The sequence below is a fragment of the Agelaius phoeniceus genome, chromosome 8, assembly GCF_051311805.1.
Source record: "Agelaius phoeniceus isolate bAgePho1 chromosome 8, bAgePho1.hap1, whole genome shotgun sequence".
Classification (NCBI taxonomy): Eukaryota; Metazoa; Chordata; class Aves; order Passeriformes; family Icteridae; genus Agelaius; species Agelaius phoeniceus.
The window spans coordinates 13,654,439-13,679,890 of record NC_135272.1 but is presented as its reverse complement, the minus strand read 5'-3'; positions in this window follow the sequence as shown (position 1 = coordinate 13,679,890).

Below are 25,452 nucleotides of genomic sequence, written 5' to 3'. Positions count from 1 at the left end.
AATATAGGAATGGGCTATAAATAGACCCTTTGCCTTTTCTGCTGTCCTTGGGCATTTCTGTTGCCTCATCTGCCTTTTGAAAGAGTTGCTTTGTGGAACTGCCAGTCACTACCTGAGGGGGAGGATTCCTACCTTGTCTTGGCACAGTGTTAATGGCACCATGCACAACAGCTCTATAATCTGGCAGAAAGAGATTGTTTTCTCTGTTTCCTGGAGCTTTTACTTTCTCTGTTACTTAAACTAATGCATTTCTTAAATCATACTTGTGTTGGCTCCCATTCTTGCCTGATTTATGTGTTAACATGTCTGTGCTGAAGGCTCTTTCCTTTTTCCATAAGCCTCCAAGAGTTTGGATCTTTTCTTTGCAGCCTAATCAAAACTGTGCCTCAAAATCTTGCAGTTCTAAAAACTTCTGTAAAAGAACTCATAAGCAGCTACTTTATTTTCACTGGCTGTGGAAATCTGTGGCAGTTAGATTTTAGATGTGAGAATTAATGTTTGTGAACATCTCTCACAAGTTTTATTTCCTGAGCAGTGGGAATGCTGGGAGTGGCATGTTCCTCTGCTCAGAAATGTGCAGCTGCAGAATATATCAAAATATGGTTATTTAGATGAATGTTTAAAGGCTGGCTCTGAGAAAAGAGGATGATCTGAAGGTAATTTCTGAACAAAGAATCTTTGGCAGATTGTTATAAATGGACCTGTCAATATCTAACAGAGGCCCTTTTAACTCAGCTCATGAAGAGGTTGTGGAAATGCACATAGGAATCAGTCTTGGCACTATTTCTTCCTTTACCGACTGCATCATAAAGCATCCAGGGAAATGCTCACAACTATTGCTTGGTCCTTATCATTTTGTCAGTAATGATTGCCTGGCTAATCACTGTGAGTATTTAAACCTCAAGTTCTTTTCCACATAAGATGATCACTATCCAGCAGAAGATAAAGGTCTGCAGGGCTTTCGTTTTCATATGTAGTTATATTTTTTTTCTTATCTTTCTATGGATCTGGTATTTCCAGGTTGGATGAGCTCACCAGATCTTTTGGCCAAAGAGTTTAATATAAAGATGGAAAGGCAGAAGGACATCCATGGTCAAGAGTCTCATTTAGCTTGGAATAGAACCCTCCAGTGTGATGGCATTGTCTCTTCTGGCAATCTTTCATCTGACACCAACTCATTCAGGAATACTTGGAGCCCTGCCCACCTTGAGATTTAGATATTAACAGGAGTGGCCTTTTGAAGCTCCTGGGCTGTGTGTGATCCCTGCAGCTGTCCCATGTTGTTTATAAGTCAGGAGACTGAAGCCTATGACATGAGCAATAGGAATTTGCTTGTAAACCAGCATCTGGTCAGGACGTACCAGAGGCTATAGGATGTGTGTGTGTAATATTGTGGCTGAGTGCCCACTGAAACCCCGTGGTCTCACCACCTAACCCCCTCAGCCTCCTCTGAGAAATCCCAGGCCATGGAATGCAGGGGGGGAGTCAAAACTTCACCGTCATCAGCTGTCGGTCCAGAGCGGAATGTGCTCGATGCATCACATCACCATCTCTCATTGTCAGCACTGATTCATGGAGTGCAGCTGAACTCCAGGGTGTCCTGAATAAAATAAATCCATCCAGGGAAGTTCCACCAGGACATGCACGTGAATCTTTGTGTGTGAAGAAGAAGCTGAGTATGAGGGTGGGGAGGCCCTGGCATGGGGCACCCAGAGAAGCTGTGACTGTCCCTTGATCCCTGGAAGTGTCCAAGGCTGGGTTGGATGGGGCTTGGAGAAACCTGGGCTAGTGGAAGGTGTCCCTGCCCATGGAAGGGACAATATCAGAAACAATATCAGCTCTGTGGTGCCTTCCATGTAAAACATTGTACAGCTGTGCTGTGTGTTCCCAGTGGAGAAATCCATGGAGGTGTGTGGGGGCTAATGTCACACCTTTCCTCTATTGCCCTTGTAACAGGAGCAAGAGGAAAGAGTCAATTGAGATTTCAGCTGTTTTCATAGTTAAGGTCAAAGGAATTCTGAAGAGCCTGCACAGCAGTGTCAGCACCACCTCGGACTGGGTATGCTGGGCCAGCAAATGATTTACTGGAGGAACTGCAGAGAGAGAGAGAAAACTGTCTGTAAATGTTTGGGTTTTATGGCACAGAGTTCATTTTTATCTCAAGACAAATATCTGAAGTGAATTGTTCTGCAGAGATGTACCCCCTTAGAAGTAGTGGGACTTCTAAGTAGCAATGAGAGGCAGGTGATGAGGAAACTGTGTGGATGAGGGATGTGATGTCTTAAGGTGAAATGAATGTATCTTGCTCTTTCCAGGTGTAATAATCACAGTTTTACAACTAATTGAAAATAGACTAAACACTTTAAAAAGACATTATCTTCTTCCTCCTTTCCCTCCTTGGCAACAGGTGGAGAGTGATCCTGCAAGAAGCACTTGCTGCTCACACGCTTTCAGCAGCTCCTGGGGTTATGATAACTGGCTTAAATTCCAGCAGGATGCTGTAATTTATGTTCCATGCCTGAGTAGACACATCTGGCCTGGGCTTAGGGGACTACAAAGATGGCTTAAAGCTTCCTTTACATCATAACCTCTCTCCAAGTTAAATATATCCCACAGCTGTTACTGAAGGTTTTGGTTGTTATCTTCTATATTTTTTTCTGCCTTTAGGGTTTGTTGTGTAGTTTCATAAACTGAAATAGGTGAAGCAGGAGTTGTTGGAAGGAGACATTTTCTCATTTTTGCTGACTTTCCCCTAATCTCTCACTGGTAAGGCTTGAGAATCTTTTCCAAAGTGGTAGATAAGGCTCTATCTAGTAATGGAAAAACTTCATTCCCATGTTCCAGTGGTTTAAGTGCTGACCCTTCCAGACATGCATTTTGGCTTCTCTCTGCTGCAGCAAGAAAAAAAGGAGATGAAGGGGGTAGGACTGGCTGTCTCCTCCTGCTTTGGGGTTCTTTGTATATACATTTGGATATTTCAGTGGGTTGCTCCAATATAAATATTTAAAGAAAAACAGCAGAAATCCCCAACTGAAGTGGAGAGCAGCTCCAGAGCCACTTCAGAGAACATCTGTGTCAGGACAGCTCTTTACTGTGAAGGTGGAGGGTAGAGCATGTTACCCAAAGATGGGAGATGATTGCTAGGCAGAATCACAGCCCACCCTGGCACTCCCAGCCTGGTCTCCAGACAGCAGGAAATCAGGCTTTGTGTCAGACTGTGGGGGCTGGGAGGAGAGCCACCAAGCCTCCCTCCTTCCTCCCCACTCCTCAAAATGCCAGAGTGGTTTTCCCACTGTCCTGAGCCCCCTCAGCTGTGCACATGTGTGGGGAGTCCCTTGGAGCACAGGGTGGGAACAGAGCCCATGCAGGGCAGGAGCATCAGGGACTCAGCAGCAGCATCTCCCCAGGATTAAAAGTGTCTGGATTATTGCAAACCCTGTGGGGAAGGGCTGCTTTCCAAAGCTGCTTCCCAAATTAAAATTAGAAACAGTCCTGTAATCCTTGTACACAAACACTAGAGCAGATATTGCCAATGATCAATAAAGGGCAGTCACATAACTTGATGTATTTTAAATGGTCTGGGAGGTCTTTTCCAACCAGAAGGACCCTATGATTTAACACTTACAGCCAAAGAAACTTTCTGCTTTCCTAGCTCAAGAGGCCTCAGCACAGGGTTTTAGGGAACCAGTGCAAGGAAAAATGGATATTTCTGGTTTTGTTTTTCTTCTCGTTGACCTGCTATGACTTTAGTCTCAGAAATAAAAGAAACGCTTGTGCTCTGAAAACATCTTTTGTTTTTGTTTTCTTTTTGAAGAAAAAGTACTTTATTCTTGGAGGTTACCTGAGTGTAGATAAAATTATATTCAGAAAATTTACTGCAGCCATCCCAGGTATGGAGCTGTCTGGCATGCTAGATGGATTCTTGAAGACATGTTATGTACATAAAATTTTTTAAAACAAGCAGATTTAATTCTCTTCCCTCTCCCCTTTCTATTAGGCCAATTGTGAACTTCTGAATCAGAAAAAAACACCTTTTATCCTGCTGGAACGCCCTGCTCTGATCCGTTGTGTTGATTTGGCACAGCCTGGTTTTTGGTAGTGGGGGCGGGCACAGGGGTAGCTTCTATGAGAAGCTTCTAGAAGCTTCCACTGTGGCCCACAGAGCCAATCTCTGATGGCTCTGGAGATGGACATGGCCCAATTAGAGAGGTTAATGACATATTTAAGAAGAAAATCAAAACAGCAGGCGCACAGTTTTTTCCCAGGGCTGGGAAAACGCTGCTGTTGGGGCCATCCCTGGCATGGCCTGTGGCAGTGCACCACAGCCAATGCCATCTCAGGGCAGCCACACGAGCCCTGCCTGCTTGAAAATTCTCACTTAAAAACCCCAAATGTTTCCCCTTAGTGATATTCCCCACCTGACCTCTTTTCCAGGCTTGGAAGGAAAGGATTCAGCGTTTTCAATGCCTGCTGGGGCTGGCAAGGACTACAGAGCCTGTTATTCACTGGGTTTAATGTTCAACATCACCCTGAAGAGCAAAACACGTTGCCCAACGCCTCGGAAGAGATCCCTGCGGTGAGGAGATGACTCCATCAGCTGAGCTCTCTTCCTTTGTCCATTTATTTTCTGACTGGATTCATCATTCTGGTGTCAAAGCACCCCTTCAGTCATGGGGCCCTGGAACCTGGGATGTGTCACAGACATTTGCTGGTGCAGATGCTGCTTTGGGTTTCTCCTTCTCACTCACTACCCTGCTCCTCCTCCAGCGTGTCCTTCAGCATGGGGTGAGTGCACGTAGCCCCTTCACAGTGAAAAAAAAATGAATCACGACCTATTGTAGTTTGTGTTTTACTCATTTTGTTATTTTTCCAGGTTACTGATTCATTCAGCTTTCTGAGCAAATTTCCATGGTAAGATCTAAGGTGTCAAAATATCTCCCAGAATGCTTGATTATCTTGGCTGCTGTAATTTCCTTTTTGAGATGTTTTGACTGGAAACAATGATGATGGTGGACTCAAAGCTAATGACTCACTTTCAGAGAATGGGGACTTATTTGAATTCTTGGAATTAGCAGGGGAATATGCAAAGTACCTCTCTACATTTTCACAATGGTTCAGTGTGAGCAAGCCAGGTGGTGACCACGGATAAGTTTTAAGAGGATGACTTTGAACTCATTCATTTGAGAGGAGCAGTGTATCCAGGGACAGAAGAGGGTAGAAGTGTGGCCTTTACTTTGGTAGTGATTAATGAAATGGATTAAGTTAATGAGATCATTAGTGTTTATGCATGGACCACGCAGCCCAGCTTGCTTGTCCTACTGTGGCACAGCAGGTAATTTGTTCACTGCTCAGCAACAGTTCTAGTAAATGTTTGGCTGTTGCTTATTCTGCTTTATAAATCACCTGGCAAGAGATGTGATTACAAAGAAATATTTCTAAATATGTGGTAGCAGAAGGGTAACTAAGGTAGAGGCAGGGAGAAATATCTCGTGAAACGTGAATGCAACCACTTTTAATACTTTCATGATCAGCTAACTGCCTCAAGAGGTGCTTCACAATCCTTAATCACACAGGTTTGTCTTTGCTTTCTGGTTGTCTCTTGTGGCCCAGTACCTTTCTGGCTTTTCAATGTAAAGCTCAGTGGCAGATTGAGGTCCCTTAGGACTCCTGTGTCCAAGTTTTGTCTTGGCGTTAAGCAAAGCTCAGTGAGCTACCCCTTACTAAAACTGAATTTATCCATAAAACTTAGGTTATTTATTTCTTTTGATTTGGACAGCACAGCTGTGACCAGGAGGGTCACAGACATAATATAGGTTCTTTTGCAGCACTGTGTTCCTCACCCAAAACCTGACCTCAGTCACTCCTTCAGGAACGACACCAGCAAAAGAAAATATAAACTCAGGGTTCTGGGTTCCCTTTTGTGCAGAACACTGCCTGTTCTGTATTGATGCGTTTTAGGCATTTTGAGTGTAACCTCTTTGAAAAAATTGATGCTAAGTTGGCAGACTTCTCCCAAACAAATAATTAACTGCCCAAACAGATAATTAACTGCCCAAACTTACCTTTGACTACCTTTCATCAAAGACAATACCTCTGAAACCAAACAAAATGAGAATTCTTCATTTCTGATGGGATGCCTGTGCCTACTGAGAAAACACAGGTTTAGCAATGACCCTCTTTCAGTTTCCATTTTTCTGTTCTGAGGCTGGAAAATCCCCAAATGACACGACCTGTCACTTTGCCTTGGTGTTGGTATGTGGGTGATGTGTAAATGTCCTGCTGCCCCTTTCTGCCTGCAGGGGCATCTCCAGGGATCTCCTGCAGGTAGCAAGCTCTGCATGGGCTCTCCAGATCTTATTGTCCCCCTGACATTTTACCCAAGGAGTGTAATCCAGTGGGAAGCATTTCTGCATTGAGTGGGCCATGCCTGGAAATGCCTGTGCTGGTGGAGTGGGTCCTACTCGCATGAGAAACCTGGATTTAATCACAGTTTTCCACAGTGTGTCTCAAATTCCTTACAACAGAATGGGGGTTGAATAGTCTGGAATGTCAGCCAAAAGGCTGGTTGCTATTATGACAATAACATGAAGATAAATTTGTTTCTCCCAATAATTTCAGTCTGCATCAGATTTCGTGTGTTGAGATTCTCTGATCTCTGCTCAACTTTGCAGAAGGGATCTTGTAAAAGAGGCTTCTTTCTGGTTGTCAGTTTTGTTCTCAGCTCTTCAGCCAGTACAACAAATTTATCTTTAATTGTTCTTAAAATCCCAACACAGCTTTGGTAACTGGTGAATTTTCTAGGTTGTCTGCATGTTTGAACGTTTGTCTTTTGTTTGCACAACACCCACAGAAAGGAAAATTCCTATTCTGACTAACCTATTGCTGCTGACGAGAAATAATCCAATATTCTAGGAATAATCCAATATTCTAGGAACTTGCATGAATTTACTTGATTTTGAACAATCCTTTTAATTTTAATCCTTGTTTAAAGCAGAACACACTCTGCCAAACAGTGCTCTGGTGAGGGCTTTATTTTTCCTTTCCCTTACCCTGTGATTGAATTGTTCCATAATTGCAGCTATTTGAATCTGAAACTCAAATTAGAAGGGCTTGAAAGAGGGAATGCAGGAGAAGACATGAATACAGCATGTGAGGAATTCAATGTTCCTCTCTGTGAGTTGGAAGGGTTTATACTGTGATCTCTCCCCTGAAATGTAGCGAATCCCATTTTAGCATGAGACCCAATAACTCCTTTTCTTTTTTTCCTTCAGAGAGAAAAGGTTGCAAAGGGCATTTATGCTGCTCCGGCAGCAGACTTGCTGCCCCAAATATTTTAATGTTTATCTTGATATAGATATTTAATATGGTGGCCACAATTTTTTTTTCAGGTGTTAAGAGAGCCACTGTCCTGTGTTTGCTGCTCTTTGGAGTGGGTATTTATTTATTTTCTAGGTATTTGTGGCAGATCCCTCTTGGAAAGCAGCAAGTCTGAAATGTCCTAAAGGTCTGATGACCTGTAGATACCAATTCTCCTGAGCAAGATCATCATAATCCAGATATAGTTAATCCTGTCTCAGTTTCCTGGCAGCATAACTTAAAATGGACCTGGCTGCTCTGTATTCCCTCAGTCCTTGCTCCAGGACTTTCTTCCATCCTTACAGCCACTGTAAAGACCTCCCAGCCCAGAAGCAGCTGCTGCTGAGGCCACCTCAAGCATCTTTACTTTGCCTGGGGACACCGTGGAGACAGCAACAACCCACTTGTTTTGATAATGTCCCATTTGTTTGGATAATCTCCTGATAAAATTTCAGAGGAAGATTATTCATGTGGAAATTGGTTTTGAAGGAAGTCTGGAGAGCAAGGAGATGATTTTCCTCTCAAGCCCCTACCCCAGGGCTGTCCCTGGGGGCAGACAGCAGCAGTTCCACAGCAGCTCCTTGGGTTCATGCCACTTGTCCTTCCTTTGGAAAGCAGAGAGAATCCAATTTTGATTCACCTGCTGCTGATCCAGTTGTGGAACATTTTTAATATTAGGTTTTTGTCCTTTTTTTAAATGAGGTTCTTCCATCCTTGTAAGGTGTCTGTGTAGCAATAACATCTCGGGCATTTACCAAGTGGAACTTTCAAATTAGCTTCTTTGGTAGCACAGTTCTTGTCTTCTTCATTGAGACAGATGGAATTTTGTTGGAAATGCACACTTGAAGGTCATCAATGGAGGAAATTAGGAATCAACTTCCTTTAGCAATAATTGTTCTAAAATTGTCTGAGGACTCTTGACATGATTCATTATGACCTTTCTTAGCACAATCTGCTGCAAGAAGCTTTTAATTTCATTGTTTTACTCAGAAAGAGAAGAGAATGGTATTTAACTGTGCTAATTGAAAATCTTTCCTCTTGAATCAAGCATCTGGCAAGTTTTCCCTGGTGGGATCCCACTGGGCCGAGTACGTGTGAATTCACACTCTGAGAATGCACCACGCACTCGGGGTGGACTGTGCTCATCACTCAGCAGAAACTGATATTATCCCTTCATTTTCATCTTGTCTGCTGCACTTGGTTGCTTAAGGATTTTGGATGGACTCACAGTGACCTTACTCATCAGAGGAGGTTAACCCTGACCAAGTGCTGGGGTCATGCTGGTTCTGCTCAGGGATGAGAAAAATTCATTTTTCACAAAGGGAGAGCGAGCATTGTGATCAAAATTACAGATTTCTTCTTTCACAGATTATTCAGTTTGCCACATGTTCAGAGCAAAGCCCATTTTTCTCTGTTCAGATAATTAAAAAGCAAGTTCATTGGGAAATTCAGTTCCTGATCTCAGGCCAAGTTTTTTGTGGAGTAATGAAGATACAAATTGCCTGTTCAATTTATGGCAACCCTTTCCCTACCTTCAGCTTAAAAACAGATTTAAAATTATGCTTTTCTAGCCATGATTCTTCATAAACCAACAGCTGTTCCCTGCGCTCTGTGAAATTCTCAGAGAACTTATCTTCTTCATGTCTTGTTTCCAGGAAGGGAAGTCTGAACACAAAACAATCCAAAGCTGCCTTGGAAGGATGCTGTGAAAGGAGAAAATATGGAAAAATACTTTGTGTCTATGAGATTTCACTCTGAGCTTTTGTGCCTCAAACACGACAGCAGTATAATTGCTGACTACATATATTCTTTTTTTAATACCTTATTGGGTGTTCATTTTGTGTTAAAATGAACTTTAAATTTCTTTTTTTATTTAAAATGAAAATAATCACATTATTGACTTAGTTTATTTAGTTTATATTTATTTTATGTTGCTTATTTTTGGGGTAGGATCTCTCATACAAAGTTATGATTTTGGAATATCAGCTTTAACTCCCTTTCAAAGAATTTTTTACCCAAAGTGAGAAGTTTTATATTTGATGACTTTCTGTTTTAATTTGTGCAGAGTTACGTTCTTGGTGTGCATTCCCAGCTACTGTTGGCAGCTGGAAACAGGTTCTTCTTTTTTAACAATATATTGCTATATTTAATCCAAATTGGCAGGAAATCTCTTGAAAAGGAAAAGTAAACTAAAGCCATTACTGAGAAAGGCTGTCGTTTTTAGAAGAATTCCAAGGGAAACAATAAACTGAACATGCCATTGTATAATTGCCACACAGAAAAGAAAAGGAAAAGAAGAAAATTTCAGGAGCTGGAAGAAATTTAGACTCTTTAAGAAAAAAGTAGCTGTGTGAGCACCTTAATTCCCCACTAATAGAACAACTCTGGTTAGCTTAGAAGTTTGGAGATGGTTGGAAGAGCTAAATGTAGAAAGAAGAATCAAAAGCTGCAATGATAAATCTTGAACATTGGTGTTCTTGTGCTAACTCAACATCTAAAAATTATGATGTTAATAAAGAACTTGACTGCACAAATTCCAGGGATTTTAATTACAAATCTGTTTTTTATTGGCTCCTTGCCTGTGAACAGGAGGGGGTTGGAGCAGAGGAATTTTGTGTGCTGAATAGAATTCTGGAGCTGTTTATTCTTCAGAGGTAATATTGCCCCAAAGGATTTTGTGGCTATTTTTAGGTGCTTGCAGTTCATTCTGGGAGACAGACACTGCATTACAAAAGAAGTATTAATAGAGATATTCTTTAATTTCTTAGTTCGTGTGTGGTTTAAGCTGACACCAATTATAACAATTTTATGAGGTTTTTTTTTCCTCATCAAACAGAAGTAATTGTTCAGGGGAAGATTAAATCTTGGGCAGGTCCTTTTGCAAAGGAGAAGTTGCTTCCAGGAGTTTCCCCTGAAGAACTTTTGAGTTCCATTGGGGTGAACTGCTGCTTTGGAAATGCAGCACTGAAGTGGATGGAATTAAGTCAGTAAGTCCAGGGCAGAATTGCTGCTTTCAGGTGGATGCTTAGAGTCTAAATATAATGTAAAACCTTCCACAGGACAAATTTCTTTCAATGGACTTTTACAGTTTGTACCTAGCTGTCTTAATTCCTCTGTTTTGTCACTATTGGACTTGTGCCTCTGTTCCTGGTTCTCCACCTTTATAAAACAGGAATAAAATATTTCCTCATGAGAAACTTGGAATTTTCAGCTGTAAAAGGTGTTTGGGTGCACCTTTTTTTTCCCAAACTTTCTTTTCCATATATTCATTAAAGTTTCTGTTTCACTTCAAAAAAGAGAAAATCTGAACAAGCAAACAACACTTGAAGGTAACTCAGTGTTACATTTGGCTTCTTATAAAAACCTCCACTGAAGCTTCTTCCTGATTTCATCAGCTGAAAAGCCAGATTGAATTTTTCTGTGTATTTCCTCCTAATTTCCTGCAGGAGCCACTCCTGCTGAGCCTGGTGCCCTTCTCCTTCCTGTGAATTTCTCTGGGTCCACTCCCCCTCATCTGGGGATGTTCCCTTTGCATCTAAAACCTGGAGATTTATAATTTGGGACAGATGTTGGCTTGGGAGCATCTTTGGCCATAAACACCCAACCAAAAGGCCTCCTTTCCTCTCTGCTCTCCCCCAAACCACACCACAATTCTCATGATTTTATTTAATGGCAGCATTTTGCTCAGTTTGGGGAATTATGGAGACACTTGCAGAGCTGATCAGATATTCCTTTCTAATGAGTTATTCCATTCTCAGAATTAATTTCTCATATTCATTCATTTTCTCAGTCTTTTATGCCAGCTCTTATGTATCACCTTAAGTCACCTCTCCCACACCCACTGATGGGTCTGAGAGCTCATTGCATTTCACCAAATCCAAATATTTGACTGGCTATTAATTACAGCCCAATTTGCAATCAGTACACAAATAAAGGCACAAGATATTTCACAGTGAAATAAGGACCTTAAAGAAGCTGTCACTCCTATGGGGTAATTTATCCCTCCAGAAAGGCTGCAGTAGGGGGAGAATCAGTGCCATGGTGCTAATTAGCAATTTGAGCTCTGACCTGAGGGTGGAAACACCCAGGCTTTGTTCTCTCAGGCTTTTCAGTTGTGTGTGTTGTATTTCAGATGCAGGATGTGACTGAGCCTTTATAAATAAAAGGTCATAAAAATGCAGCAGGGGCGCTTCCTTGTGCCCAATCTCTTGCAAATTTTTGCATGTGAAAATTTTCATCTTCCATCTAAGGATGCCATAAACATTTTCGGACTTTTCCTGTGTTCTGTAGGTTTGAATGTCAAATCTGTGTCTTGAGGATGACTCCAGATTTTGAGTCATTCCTGCTTTTATTGTGGCTCTGCCTGTGCTGGGGGAGAGGGATCAAAGAAAAGCTGGGTGAGTGGGCCTTTGGTTACATGGACAATTACAGTCCTTACATTTACAATTTCTACAGAAAGTATAAATTCTTGCTTCACAGAATGATTAAGTATTGAAACATTTTGGAACAGCTCCTACAGCCAACTTGGAAGAGTCTGCCAGGAGAATACCTGGAAGCCAGCTGGTATTAGGAGTAATAACCCTGTGGGGAAGCTATTTTGGCCATAAATACTAACTTAGAACTCTTTGGGGTTTTTTTGTTTCCAAGACTCGCACATTTTAGTGAAAGGACTGCTTTTGATAAGTTCCTTTTCTGCTGGGAAATTTTAAACACATCTCAGTTATTTAGATGTGCAGATTTACGAATTTTTGTTGGACCTTCACATTTGTAGGAAGATTTTGGCTGAAGGATAGCAGAGGTGTCAGAGGCTGTAGGAAGTGTTCTCTTCAGTGGCCTAAATAAGTGATAAACAGCAGCAACCTAAAGCTGGGCTTCCTGTGTTCCAGCACCCCATATTTATTGAATCCCAATTAATATCTCTTTGATCTTCTGTGCTCCTTCAAGAATGCCATTGACAACAGCTGCTCAGGGGAGGGGAAAGTTGTAAAAATTTTTCCTTCAGCTGTGTTTTCCATGTCTGGGGACTGAATTTGGTGGTGGCTTTTTTTTTTTTTTTTTAATTCCCTGAAAAGCTCTTTTTTAAGCTTTAAAGGAAAAAAGAAATGCTGGAAAATTCCAAGGCTTTTTATTTTGTGACTTTTGTGCATTGTCAAAAAGAGGCTGGTGAAGCCTCCAGTGTGAGGAAAGGTTTCCTCATCAAACTTTTAACACTTAATTACAGTGATTTTCTGCCAGAGGCACTGAGGAGCCCAGAGAACACTGAACCTTGGTCAGAAATGGTGAGCTGTGCCTGGGAGCCCTTCTCCTCCCTGGGTGTCCTCTCCCAAAGTAAAAGGGTCTGATTGATGCCAGGGACTGAAAAAAGCCTCCCAACATTCAGTGAAAAGGGATTCTGAACAAGGTGAGGTGGGAAATGACCCTTGTAGGGCTGGTCACAAGGATCAGTGTGGGGACAGAGGGGGAAAATCTCTGCAGGAGTTGGGGAACGTCTGGAAAACTTCAGCACAGACAGACCTTGTCATTTCTGTCCCCATAGGAGCTCAGGAATGTGAGGCTGAGCTCCACCATGATCCCAGCAAAGCTCAGATGTTGCAGGAAGTGAGGTGGGGTCTTATCCCCATTCCTGTTCTCTGCTCCAAGGCCAGTTCTCATTTGGTGTATGGATAATAAAAAATGGCCTGAGGTAACTTCACTTCTACCTCCTCTGAGGCAGAGCTTCACTCAGTGGGTTGGACCAAAGATTTGAATGGGGAAGCCCTTTCTAGGCTCTCTGGCTGGAGGGGAATACTGTGTCTTGCCTTTTTGCCTTAACTTGCTGCAGAAAGAAAAGTGAAGTGAAAAAGAAAAAAGTGAAAATGTGAAAGATGAAAAGTGAAGATGACAGTGATGAATATTTTGCACAGTGCTTAAAGCCTTAAAGAGAATTATCTCCAAAGGGCCAGTTGCATTTTTCAAATTGAAATTTTGAATGGTTTTAGCAAAATGCTGCTGCCATTTTCACCCCTTAAAATTAATTTTTATTAATTTTTTCAATTTTAAAGTTTTTCATATTAAACTTTTTTTTTCCAGCTAGCTGGTAAGGCCATGGCTGTGGCCTGCAATCTGTGTGTTTCCAGCTGTGGCTGTGCAGTACTAAAATACCAAGGGAAGGTGTTTTCCTTTTGAAGAGGTGCTAGAAAATTCTCTCTTTGTGAGAGAATTCTTTCTTTTTGAGAGCTTTATTCAGTCACTCAATCACCAGGGTTTCATTTGGCTTTGTTGTGAGGGGTTCTGTAGCATGGCTGGGTTGTAGAAGACATCCTAGGAGATTGGGATAGTTTCTCCTCCTATGGTTGCCTGATGGGAGGAAGGAGGAATTCCACAGCCTCAGGGAAGGTTTTGTGAGGTGCAGAAATGCAGTGTACAGAGCTCAGTGAGTGTTTTGGCATCCCTGTGGGTGCACATCCCATGCAGGCCTGGGGAGAACCCGCTGACCTGCTCTGAGGGGAGCTGTAAACACCAGCTTTGGGCTGGATTTCCAGGGTGGTGCTGGGCCAGACTGGGTTTTTCCTTTCCCAAATTAGAGGCTGAGCATGTGGCTGGGAACTCAGTAGAGGCAGGGAGAGGCTCCCAGGCGCTGCACAGGCAGCACCTGGGGAGCAGGACAGGCTCTCCCCAGCCCTGCTCCTCACAAATCCTGCCCTGAGAGGAACACCCCTCACCCCGAGCTCATGGTCTGGTTTTGGCACCTGCTGTGGGAGAGCTGGCTGTGCCCTGGCACTCAGTGAGCTTTGGAAAGAGACAAAGAGACTTTCCCTCCTCACACAGTGCTGCCCTGGTGAGGGGATCCTCTGCAGGGCTTGCTGAGAGGTGTGCAAGCAATGCACCCTGCTTGGGATTCAAAAGAAGGGCAATTCTCTGTGAGGAGGAAAGAGAAAGGTGTGAAATGGTGGCACAATAAATTGGTGTTGCCACGGCTGTATGTGACTGAGTGCGTGTATGAAATGCCTCTGTTGGTGACATGATCCAGCCACGGCCATTCCCTAGAGCTGCTTTGCAAGCCAGAGTGGTCTGTGTCACCATTGTTTCTTCTGTGGCTGGAGAGAGTAAATCAACAGGAAATAGGATCATTCTGCTGCTTTTTCAAAGGTTTTTTTTTTTCTGAAGTGTGGCAAGCTGCTCAGTGAGGAAGTTTACTCTCTACTCACGCTAGCTCTCGCTCTGGACTTTCTTCATTTGTGCAAGAGATTGTTTTGCCTCATCCAGAGTGATTCATGATTGGCATTCTGGTGTTTGACAGTCAGAGTGTTGGGAGGCTCTAAGCCAAAGGCTCCCTGCCTTCCAAGAGAATAGGTCCCAGATTCTGCAGAGACGCTTTGGAGCAAGGAGGGAAAGCAGGGAAAGCTCCAAACAAAAAGTATTTGTGTGTGCTTTCCTGTTTATTTGGGAGCATGAACATTGACTCAGGGAGGAGTCAGCTGGAGTCTGAGGCAGTTACCTTCTACACAGGCCTGGGAGACACGTGGATCTTCTTTCATCCACATTTCCTGCCCAGGTGGACTTCCAGCTCCTACCTGGAGCTGGTCCTGGAAATCTGTTCCATAGGCACAAGGAGGAGCAAATGCAGGATTAGGTCACATAGCAACAAGTCCCCTCTTTTGCTACAGATTCTAGAATCATCTAGAAATGGGGATTTCTGAAGCTTCTGATCTGTTCCAAGACTGGTTTTCCTGGTTTCATGGATGTGTGTTGAGGCTGCCCTGGGGGAAGATACAAAACAGTCCAAGAGCTGCTGTGTCCTCAGTGAGAGAAAGGCAGGAGATGAGGTGGAGATGATGGTTTCTGAAGTGTGGACAAGAAGGAAGAAGAGGGGGCAGGTGGAACATGACAAACAGAATTGGCTAGTGTCTGTGGTAAAATACACCTTTCCAGTTTCTCTCCAAAGCCTTATGGGGCTGGTGCAGTCAGAGGCATTTTTCCTCTAAAAAGTTGTCTACACCACTTCTCTTCTGTATTCACTATATAAAAAAGATCCACCTTCACCTGATTTCTAGGAAACTGGCTTGAAGTTTCTGTCTCCTCTGATCAGTCTGTGCTACTTGGCAGAGTGGGAATGGCCCTACAGAGAAGTTAACAAAAAATAAAGTAGAAAACTTCCCATCACATTGCCAGCTTTTCCAGGTCTCTAGACTGGTTAATGCATGGCAGCTGCTGCTTTGTCTGCTTGCCTTGGTCCTGCTGTGTCCTGCAGGCAACCTGAGGTCAAAACCATCTGGGTGGGATGAGGTAAACCATCCCAGGAATTAATTCAGTCTGAGCCTTGAGTGCCAGGAGGAACGGGCTGTTTGGAAAATACACTTTCTCTGCTAAGAATGAGAAAATGTGGTTTTTCCTTCCCCACCTGGTATTCTGTAATGTGGGCTATTCCTGCCTGGGGCAGAGCTGCAGATGACAGAGCGTTTTCCCAGCTGTCCCCTCAGAGTCCAGCCTGTGGTTTGAGGGAACAGCCACTGCCCCATGCGGAGAAACCCACGGGCACCCGGCCCAGGGCAGCACGGCACGTCCATCTGTCCTGCCCATTCCCACCTTCCCAAAGTGAGGTGTGGCCACAGGGATCCCAGGGAAGGTGCCTTCCTGGGGGCTGATGGGCACAGGGGGGGCACCAGTGCTGTCAGTGGGGCACAGCAGTCACAGTGGAGGCTTTGTTTCTCCTGCTGAATGTTTCTCATGCTGTTTCTCGTGAATTGCCCTCACCCTGTGCCTACCTGGGCTGGCATTAAACCATCTCAAACCCAAAAATAACCACTGAGATGTTTCTTTTTCCCCTTCTCTTCTGCCTCTGTCTCATTTTCGTTGCTAAAAGCATCTCCTCTACGTGTGATTCGTATCTGCTGTACAAATGACTGCATGGTAATCATTGCCAAATTTCTGCACATAAAAGAGGAAGAAATGGGATAGATTTAAATGGCAAACTTCATCCAGAACATGATCTGAAACCAAAATATCTTTCCTGATGGCCTTATTTGCATTTTCCCAGGTCTCTTGTTGCTGGAGCACTTGGGTGGGATGATGTTTGTTCACTGAACATGGGAAATGCTGAACCCTGTCAGGGGATGGGTATTTCTGAACAGGATTTCCTGGTTGGTTCAGGTTGCCCAGGAAGAACTGTGTAGGCTCAGGGAAGGACTAGAAATGGGCCAAAATAGGGCAATGCATAAAACATCTTTGATATATGGAAGTGAAGAAACTGATACTGATATACAAACCTGTTCCACCCCTCTGCCATCCCTTTCCAGAAAAGAGCCTTTTATGACTGAAATGTGGTGACAGATGCCTTTTCCCCTGTCCTATTATTTCAGACGAGTTCAGAAACACCAAAGCCCAGCTCAGACATCTATTTATATCCTCCAAAGTCTGTCCTTGTGCTGCACATCCAAAAGGCTGCATCCTCCTGCCCTGAATGGTCCAGGAGGTGTAAAAAAACCAGGAAGCCACAAGAAGCACAAAGGTAAATGTAGGAAACTTAGTTAAAAGTGTGATTGGCCTCACACTCTTCTGCAAAGCTGCCTTGCTTCATTTTTCACATTGCTCTATTTGGGTTTTTGTTTTTTTGTTCGTTTGTTTGTTTGTTTGTTTTTGGGTTTTTTTCCTATGAAATTGCCCTTTGTCTGGGCATGGGAAGAGCTTCCAGTGTCTGTTCCAGTGCAGCTCAGCACATTTCTCTTGTCTCAGTGACTTTGGTCCTGGATTGCTGGAGGCTGGACTCTCATCCATCCGGGAGCAGGAGGAGTCTCAGGGGTGCAGAGGGCCATGGGAAGGAGGGTGTTTGGACAAGCTCCTCAGGAAAAGGGGAGCAGGCACCCAGTGTAATGGGGGAATAGGAATTCATAGGGAAAGCAGTTTGGCACTGGTGACCATGGGCTCTCCTCACATGGAGGTGTCAAAGCTTCCCTGGAAAGGCTCTCAGCAGCCTGACCCAGCTGTGGGGTGCTCAGAAACATCCCAGTGGGGCCCACCAGGGCCTCCTCCTCATTTAGGATGTCCCACCGGCCATGATGTTTCCATGGATGTGCCTTTGTGCCTCAGTAGTCGAGGAGAACGACCCTGATCATGGCTTTGGGTGTTTCCTCCAGGGAAATCCACTGCACACATGGGATTTACTGAGGTTCCTGCAGAGCTGCAGCTCTCCATTTACACCATCTATCAAGAGGAGGTTTTGGAGTACCTGTTCCAGCAGGATGCTGAGGATGGCAGCTGCCAGCCTGGGACATGAGCAGGTGAGGGATAAGGAAGACACACTCCTGCAGTGCTTCAAAGGCAGTTTGGTTTTTATTGATTATGAACCTGCTGCCTTGAACTTTTATGAGCCCATTAGAAGCACAGGGTGAGTTCAGGCTTTGAAGGCAAGTCATCTGGTAAGAATGCCTATAAGACTAAGGCACAGTAAATAATCCTACAGCAAAGCATATTATTAATTTATAATTAATTTTTTCTGCTTCTGTTGCTCTTTTTTTAAACATTTCTTAAATGGAAACGTTTTGTCTCCTGGGAGTTTTGTCTCAGCTGAAGTGGAGTTCTTTGCTATTTTATGATTTAGGCATATCAGAATTGGTGATTTCTAATAGACAGACCAAATAAAAATGAAAAGTATGTTTGTGGGTGCAGCTGATGCTTTCAGGAAAAGAAAAGTTTTATAGGTGCTGTGATAATGCAGATGGGTATTTAAGTTAATAAACCCCAGATACTGAGATGGATGGAAATACCTTTAAAAGGTGAATTTAAGAACTAATAAATGTGTTCATGGGGAATATGGGGTGGCCTCAGCTGGGGCTCACCCCTGCCCATGGCCCTAGGCCACCATTTAGGCTCGGCCACAAAGGTCCAGGCCCAGTTTGAGTTTGAGGGTTGCAAATTGATTGAGACCCAAAGATTCCTGTGTTTCTGGGAAATGGCTGGAGGGAAAGAAGGGTTATGAAGCCCAGTTGTGGCACTGTCAAACCCCTTCCCTGGCACTGCTGACTGATTTCCCACACTGCTCCCAGAGTGGCTCCTGGGCAGATTCCTGGGGGTTGGCTGGTGGATAAGGCCCTTTGTGTTTGGGGTGCTCAGGATGTGGTGGCCGGGGCATCCTAACAAGCTCTGGCTCACTTAAAGTGGAGAGGAAGTTGGAAGGAATGAGCAACGTCTGGAGAACTTTGATCACCAAAGAAAAATGGAAAAACAGATGAGTTTATGCACAGCTTTTAAAGTTCTTTGAACCAAGAATGTTTTCAATGGATATGCGAGATCCTGAGTCCTGTAACTCAGTTCTGTTTCTCCACACTATATTTTATAGATTTTACTCTGTAGTTTTAAGTTGTGTTTTATGGGGGACAGGCTTCTGGATCCTGGAGGAAAAAAGCACATCCTCTAGCTGGGAAAGGTCTCTGGGAGGGATTAAGGGAATGGTCTCTGGGAGGGATTAAATGCATGAGCTGTTCCTTCCTGGCCACAGGCAACAGAGAGAGAAGCTGTAGGTTTAATTTCCAATAGGAAACTCCAGTGCCTGTCTCTGATGGAAGCAAAGCATGGGTCTGAGGGTGTGGTATCTCTGAGGTTTTTATGAATAGGTTGGACCAGCATCTGTCAAATTATTTGGGTCAAATTGATCATGGCTTGGGGTCGTGGGAGGGAGCACGTCCCTTGGAGCTGAGCGTCACTGAGGGAATAAGCACCATTCCCTTTCCTTGGGCGAATTCCTCACTTCCAACCAGGACAGCTCTTGCTGGCTCCTTGCTCTCTTCCATGCAGAAAAATTTGGCAGATTCCATCCATCTTGGGTATTTTATTTCATCTGTTCTTGCCCCTCATCAGAAACCCTTTTATTAGCAACCACAGACCCTACAATAGGACATTTCCCTATGATTATGGCTGCAATAGCATAAACTCCCTGGCTTCTAAATGCAATTTTTTTTTTAATTTGAAAGTGCATAATGAGTCTTTTTGAACACTTGAACCAAATAATGGGAATTCATGGGTATGGAGTTCATGGAGAACTCATACTCCACAACTCCCTGACAGGAGGGTGTAGCCAAATGGGAGTTGGGATATCCCAGGGAAAAAGGGGCAGGATAAGAGGAAAGGACCTCAAACTGTGCCAGGTGACAGTCAGGTTGGACATCAGGAGGACATTTTTCATGGAAAGGGTGGCCTTCAGGCCTTGGCAGGGGCTGCCCAGGGAGGTATTGGAGTCCCCATCCCTGCAGGTGTCTCAGGAAGACCTGGATGTGGCACTCAGGGCTCTGGGCTGGGGACAAGGTGGGGATCGGGCACAGCTTGGATTCAATGCCTGGAGGGCTTTTCTAACCTTAATGATTTTATGGTTCTGTGACTCTCTCACTCTAGACAAGCCCTAAGGATCTTTGTGAGAACTTCAGAGCCCCCAGCCTGGGGGCCCCATCTGCATTGAGGGAATTAGCAAATACCTGGATGCTCAGGTGAGCTTTGTAGATCTGAACACCCTCAGCTTAGCACAAAGCTGTTCTCTTAAGGGGAAATGTACCTAGGAGAAAGTTGTATCTCTTTGGTTTGGGGAAGGCAGAGCAGGAGTGGTTTGGGTAAGGCAGAACAGGAATGTTGTACGTGCAGTGCTGCCTGTGCAGGAACCCTGTGACTGCAGCAGCTCTGGGCTGGTGGAGGAAGCATCTGGGGCTGGCCAGTTCCACCCTACAGCTCACCCATGATGTGTTGGGTTGGTTGTGTTGTCAAGGGAGGTGATAAAATAGGGGTTCTCCCCTGGATTCCTCTGGCTGAGGGTGCTTCGGTCATGGAGTCACATGTGAGCATCTGTGGGCAAAATGAGTAGGAGAAACTTCCTCTAAAGTTGGCAGCATCCAGCCCGCAGCAGAGAGGCTGGGCTCTCTAAAACTCATCCTAGAAAACCCATTTTTAAGTCTGCATGCATTCTTTTAAGGGGAAAATAACTAAAAATTAAAGGCAGCTGAGGAAAGCCAGAAATGAAAGTGTGTATCTTGGAGCTTGAGTCTGTGGAAAAATAAAAGGAAAGGGAGAAAGAAATAAATTACTTTGAAGAGGTACAGATGGAAGCATTGACAAGTGTGCTTTGGTTTCAGCAGGGCTGTAATTTGGGCAAAGAACAGAGCTGGGAAAGTTGGACTAACCCTGAAGTTTGGAAGAGCAGCACCTTCCTGTGACTGCTTATTCTTATTGTCAAAGTGGACCCAAGACAAGCTGACTTTCCTCAGCTGACTTCCCTCCAAAACAGTGCTGGAACTGAATTTTTCTGACCATGGATAATTTCTCTTTTTTGGCTCTTTGTATGATACTTTAATTTCCTTTCTTTCCCTGGAGAGGGAAGCAGTGAAAGGCTATGAAATACAATACAGCTCTCAGCTGAACTGATGATCCCAACATGATTGTAATGATTCAGGCACTAGCAATTAATTTTATACAATTAACCCATTTAGTTAATTATTCAGAGCAAAATTAGAACATGACTTTGCTGTCTGTTCAGTGACACAATTTCCCAGTTACCAGCCAGAGCTTTGTACGTGCTCAGATGTGAAATCTCAGTCTTGGCCACCTGGCAGATTGGAGCTGGCGCGGGCTGAGCACCTGAGTCAGCAGCACTTTGGGGGCTGATGTGCTAAATACAGACAAAACTGAGTGCAGTGGGTTTGATCTCCATGTGGAGCTGTGTGTTTGCCCCAGCTGCACCCAGGGAGGGGCAGGAGCTGCCAGTGCTCTCCCTGTGATTCCCAGAGTGATCCATCCTGGATCCCATACACAGCTCTGCCTTTCTGGTGTTGTGGCCTGGGCTCAGCTCTCAGCTGCTGCTTCCTGGTGACACAGGTGTCTTCACATCCTAAAAAAAATCCTGCTGGACAGCTCAGGAGGGAAGGGAGAGGTGTAAGCCATGCAAGAAGAGCTTTAATCCTGGTTCTCTGCGTGTGGCACTGCAGTTCATCCCCTCACTGCTGGGAATCAGCCTTTAACAGGGAAAAAACACTCTCCTTTTGTGTCAGCATGCAGGACAGGCTCAGTGTGCTCAACAGGCCCCACTCTCCTCAGCAGCATTTCCTACCACAAACATGAAACTTGGCAGTGGGTCCCAAAGGAACTGAAAGAAGGAACTCTGTCATTTCTCACTGGAGACTTGCTTTCATCTCCTGGGAGGCCTCCTCTAAAGCAGGCAGTGGCTAAAACAAAAAACAAGCTCTGGTGTCTTCTTGGTGCTCTGTTAAATCCATTGCACTGAAGAAACTCAATTTCATAATGAAGGGAAGTGAACCCTCACATCCCCTCAAGCAGTGGGTGTCAGGGGAGTCCCTGGCTGAGCTGGAGCTCCTCATCCACTTGCCCATCTAAGTGTCCATGAGATAAAAACTCAGCCCTTCTCTCCCATGCAAACCTTGAGCCCTTTGGAAAATACATTATTTTCAAATACAGACTAGGAAATAATAAAACTTCCTCCCACCCCAAGCTGCTCCTTTTCTTTTTCATTTTGAAGGGGATGCTCAGTTGTGGAGCCTTGGAGCCCTGTGCTAGGCTTTAGAGCAGTTCACTGGAATTAACTATTTACAGTTGGATTCAAAATAGGATACTTTAATTACTGAGACAATGAGGAGAATACTGAACCCTTATCACTGTTGACTGGACCAAGAATTGAGAGGAAATTATTCAGCCAGCCCTGGTCTTGAAAAGGATCTGCTTTTCCAGCAGCTTTCTAATCAGAGGAAGGCGATGGTGGGTCCTGTGTAGCCCAGCTTGTATATTTAGGCGATTTTAACAGTTGTGATAATTGCAGAGTTGAGTAAATTTTATGCATCCTAGAGATCTTAATGTGGACTCATTAAGATGGCCAATATTGCTGGAAATCAACCACAGCTTGTGCATGCTTGTGCATTTGGTATTTGCCTCAGAAATCTTGAGGATGATTAATCCACCTCTGGTAACCAGCACGTGGCACAAATGGAATTAATCCTGGATTTTGACCAGGCTATTCAGTGATGCTGGAATGCCAATATCTGTACATCAGCACATCTACTGCAGCCTTAAGAGGGGCAAGACTTCACAGGTTTGGGGTGAGATCACAGCTGGAGAGAATGAATTTAGACTATATTTAGCCATCTGAGAGTCTTGTCTAAACGGGGCTGGTACCACACATCATGAACATCTGTCAGTGTGGGGGGTGACTCACCTGGGAGCACATCCATCCCTCATCTACAGCCCAGGAATGGAGCCTGGCTGACCAAACTGGTGAACTTTGGCACTGATAAGGTTTGGGGAGCTGATTCACACCCACATCATTTGCTGAGTATGTTTCTTCCACGTGTTTGGTATCTCCAGGTGCCACTTCTGCTGCCAGGGAGTTGATCTGAGGTCTCTGCAAAGCCTCTCTCAGGCAGTGGTTACAGAGCTGCACTTTTAATGATTTAAGGCATCCTGGAATTACTAAACTTGGCTCACTGGAACAAAAACATCTGTTTTGACCAGGGCTTGACCTTCTCCCCTTTCTCCCTGCAGAAATCCCTCTCCCTGTTTGTGGGGCTCCTCCAGGCGAGGAGCTCAGTGCTTTTAATTCCAGACTGGTGGAAGCCCTGTGCTTTTTGCCTCCTTGGCCAGGGGACCTGCAGGGGAGCAGCTGGCTTGGGATGGCTCTGTTTGAAAGTTCAGGAAGAAAGGGGAAAGGGACAGTAGGAAAAGCACATGTTGAATATCCAGGGAGATGCTGGGAATGCATTGCCCATGTGTCTGGGAAACAGGGACACAGACTTCTCTCATTTCACATGTGGGCTGGAACTCCAGAGCCAGGCTCAACATCTGACTCTGAGCCCTTCCTCTTCTGTGGGCTCAGGGTGACTCTGTGGTGATTTAAATGAACTCTCTCTTCTCTCTACCACTTAAGCTGCTTTTTAATTAACTTTGTCAGCAGGAAGCACTGCTCGAGGCACACAGCTAGCCCAAGGTGCTTTGTGTTTAATGGTTTCAAGTGCAGACACATAAATTCATTATTAATTATTAATAATGAATTAAAAGTTAATTAATTATTTCCTGCTGCTTTGACCCTTCCTCATGCCAGCTGTGGCCAGTAGAGAGTGTCCCTCCACCAGTCTGGGATGATGTTCTGTGGGATGCTGTAGGGAAGCCCACATGGAGCTCATGCCACCAGCTCAGTCCCATTCTATGGCTCTGCATTCCCAGCATGTGGATCACACCTCTGGTAGGTGCCTGGATGTGTGCTGTAGGTGGAGTCTGCAATCACAGGCTAGAAATAAAAATTGAATGAGTTTTTATGGGGAAAAATATGGAGTTTCAGGTACTTTTGGTGGGGCTGTGGGAGTGAGGGAAGGTCTTTTTTCAATCTGACAGGGATGCAGGGACTGTCTCATGTGACTCTGCAAACCATGTGTTCCCCTAGTAGCTGGGAAGCCAAGCCACTGAATTACAACCAAATCAGTAAATCTGAACTTTGTAAGGTTGGTACAGCTTGGGTTTCTATAGTGATTGTATTTTTGATAGGGTTTGGATAGGTTTCCCTGTGTTCTCAGACCCCCAAAGCTTCTGCACCTGTACAAGAAAAACAGCTTGTTTCCATAGTCCAGCTCTAGATCACATTGAGGCAGCCTCAACAGTTTGAAGCTTTTTGGTTTTTTACTTTTCCTTTGTGTGCTTTTTTAAGTCAGGTTGAGTGGGTTGGATTCCTCTGTCCTGGTAGCTACAGAAAATAAAAGTAAAATCTATTTCTGGGTCCACCCAGGTCAACTCCTGTTGCACAAGCTTGTTTTGGTCCATAATTATATTTAAGTACTCGCTTTGAAATTAACCCAAAACCACAAAAAAAGCAGACTCCATAACTTCTACCTTCAGCTGGGGGGAGGGGGTGTAGAATCCCCCAAGTAAAACAGAAACTTAAAGTATAACAGTTTGAAACATTAAAGTGCGTTTCCAGCTCCCAAATTTCCTCTTCTGCGTATGTTATTAAGGTACTTAATTTGATGAGCATTGCAAAATAGTTTCCTCCTTCTGTGTGCTGCATATTTCATGAACTTTCATTTTTCTCCTGTCTGAACTCTTCTGTGTAAAGTTAGGGATGTCAGGGAAATATAAAATGGCAAATGGTGCTTGACCTCAGATTTTTCTAGGAGAGGAAGCTGATTTATTTGTCTGAAGTTATTATTAGGCTAGCTGGAAATACTAAGGAGAAATTGTGGATTTTTAAAAAAATCCTCTTCCAATTATTTAAAATTGAAATTTCTCATGTTCCTTGTGCCTGCTTCAGCATCTTTCTTGCTCCTCTATCCCCCATTATTTTACCCCTTGGTTAAATTGGTAAAATTGCTCTCAGGACACAGAAGATGTCAGCACTATAGTAGAAAAAGGTGGTTTCATTAAGAAAAAAACCCAAACTTCTATTTTGCAACAAGACAATCCTAAAAGTGTTACATGTGATGGAAAATTTCTAGAACGAGATGACCTGTAATTTTCCTCCCTGCTGTTTTCTTATTATCACTTTGAAGTTGAATGAGACTTTAAATAATTTGTACATAATTTTATAATTACTTTATAATAACTCTCTAAAATCCTGGGAAGAGGAAAGTAGAGATACAGCACTGACCAGGCTGCAAAATCGGGTTTTGATATTGGCTTTTGGCATGGTTTAGCTGTACTGGATTGAAGTTATGCTTGTGGGTGTAAAATGTAAGATCATCTATCAGTACAAATATTTTTTGACCTGGGTTACATCACTTCTTGGTCAGATTTGCATCCATCCAGCTTGTTAAATAAATACGGGTGAGAAGCTTAACCCTGCCCTGAGTTACAGAAGGAAAGGTGACAGGTAAATAAAGGAGGTTATAGTTCATATTGGTTTCCTGCTTTCCCATGACAGGTTTGAGGTCATATTAAGGAGCATTTTAGCACCTGCTGGCACGTAGGGTTATTCCATATATGTATTTTTTATTCAAATACATGATGAAGAGTGAAGCAAATCTCTCACTTTTCTGAGGGCAGGCAGATCTTAATGCTCCATAAATTTCACTTCCTGTAAGTCAGGCCTAGTTAGATACAGCAGGAATGTTACACACAGCTTTCTAATCAATTGTTTCATTAAGAAAA